The following is a 2,425-nucleotide window of genomic DNA, read 5'->3' as shown; positions in this document are numbered from 1 at the left end:
AGAAGTCACCATGCTTGAGTACTTGGAAACTTGTTGGCTGTGATGAGGACTTCAGATTTTATTCATGGTCATTTGCTAGAGTCAAATAGACCTTCTGCTTTCAGAGGAATAAAATCATCTGTACTTAAACTTTTATGCTCTTGCTCACATAGTTGGCTCCACATGGAAACTCTGCCTCATTTCTTCCTATGTAAATCCTATCCCAAATTTTTGTTTTGTTTTCCTTTGCCAGAGGGCATATGTGCCCGCTAAAAGACAGAGAGACAGGGAAAGGAAGAAAACACCCCCATTAGACTATAGTCACTCTGCGGTCCATTCTCCATTTCTCTATCCTTTTGGAATTTGAGGCATGCATGTGCACACTTCTGGCATGTTTCTCAAGTTACTGGGTCCAGGACGCAAACTGCATAGTTATCTGATTCCTATACTCACCAGGCCATGAAGTCGGCCCATCTTAACCCATTTTTAAAATCCAGTTATCATCCATGAAGTTTTTTCCCAACTTCTCTGGTGCAATATATTTTTCTGTTTTCTATACATTCACTCATTCATTCTTTGAAACTCAGTTATTCCTTGGGAACTCACTGTGTACCAGGAACTATGCTAAGCACTTGAAATATAAAGATAAATAAATAATATTCTCCTTGTCCTTCCAAAGCCCATTATTTGGTTAAAAAAAAAAAAGTAGCCATGTACTTTATAAGCTGTAGTGATGTACAGTGATTAAATGTATAAAATTTAAAAAAAAGATAGCTATGTGAGAAGATCATTATGATTCAGCATGATTGATACTATAACTAAAGAAAAATGAAACATCTTGGCTGGTGGTACAGAGGAAAAACAACCTGCAAGTGAGTAGAGTTTCAAAAGATGAATAGGGGTTTTTTTTGTGTGGAAAGGGTGAGGACCCTTGGTCTGGATATGCAAAGACGTTGAAACATGAGTAACCATGGTGAATCTGGGCAATGATGAGAGATCCAGGATGAGCACTAGAAACTTGGACATTAAGTTGCAGGTGGTCTCCAGAACCTTTCATACTTTGCCGAGAAGTTTGAACTTTATGGACAATAGAGAAAAGAAATGTGGAATGTGACCTTGTAGCAGTATGGAAAATGATCTTGGGTAGGGAGAGAAAGAAAATGGAAGGTCTTGGGACCAGCAGATGGCATAATGGCTACGTCTCTGGACTCGCATGTAGTTGACCACGGGTCGAGTCCCAGACCTGGTGGCTTAAACTCCAACCAGGCGTGTGTGTGCCCCTGATCCTGAGAGGAGAATGGAGGAGAAGGGATTGTGGCATGTCCATCCCCCTCTGGGGGGTGATTTCTCACTTTCTGTCTCTCTCTGTCTTTCTGGAGAGCATGTGCACCCTGTAGAAAAAACCCTCAAAAAAAAAAAAAAAGAGATTAGAAAAGAAAATGGAAGTTCTTATTGGTCTGTCAAAATGGTCCAAATAAATGATGGATGGTAAGGACCTCACATTTAGGCAATAGATGAATAAATCTTCAGTATAGCCTGGATTTAAGGGAAATTCTGCCTTAGAAGCCACCATTTTTGGTGACCAAGTGAATATCGAAAATATGGGAAAGGAAGCATTTAGAAAGGCTTGGGTGAATGCTGCTTCCGTGAACTAAAATAGGGGACAGAGGAGAAGGAGTATGGTTAAAGAAAGATAATTAATTCAGTTTTGAACAGGTTCTGTTGGAAGTTCCTATAACACACCCATGACACCTATTTGGCTTATTGAGTTTACAACTCTTTTGATACTTAACTCTATTTGTAAGGATGACTTTTATACTAGGTAGATTGTTGGCCATAAGAGAACATAAGCATTTCACTTTTCTGTATGGTCCTTAGGAGTATACATATAGTATGTCCCTAACTGATGCTCAATAAGTGTATATTAAAGAATAAATCAATAAAATTTGAACACTGTTGATTCTGTTTTACAAGTTGTTTAGCCCTTCTGTTGGGATGCCATGCACTACAACCATTAACAACCATTACAACCTCAGCTGGTAAGTGTAGTGCCAGCTAGCTTTCTGTGTCCTTTACCCTTGAGTGAGAAACACTGTCTTAGCAGCAACTCTTTTTTTTTTTTTCCTAGCAACTCTTTTATAGAGAATTTTGAATTGGCCTTTATATTTTCTTGAAACTGATTTTTTTTTTTTTTTTTGCAGTTTTTGTAGCAGAGGTGATGGTATTTTGTGGCACATAAAGAGTATCTTTGAAGGTTTCATGTATAAACGGAAGGGAAGGGCCATGTCTCTCTTATTTTCAGCTGTTTACCAGGTATCTAGAGATGTAAATGGCATATAGTAAAAGCGCAACAAATGTTTAATAAATGAGTGAATGAATATAGATTGTCCCATGTTTTATATTTTATTGGGCATTTTCACATAAATCTTGGATCAAAAGTGTTATA

This window comes from Tupaia chinensis, unplaced genomic scaffold, assembly GCF_000334495.1.
Source record: "Tupaia chinensis unplaced genomic scaffold, TupChi_1.0 Scaffold000563_1, whole genome shotgun sequence".
In the NCBI taxonomy this organism is placed as follows: Eukaryota; Metazoa; Chordata; class Mammalia; order Scandentia; family Tupaiidae; genus Tupaia; species Tupaia belangeri.
This window is presented reverse-complemented; position numbering follows the sequence as displayed.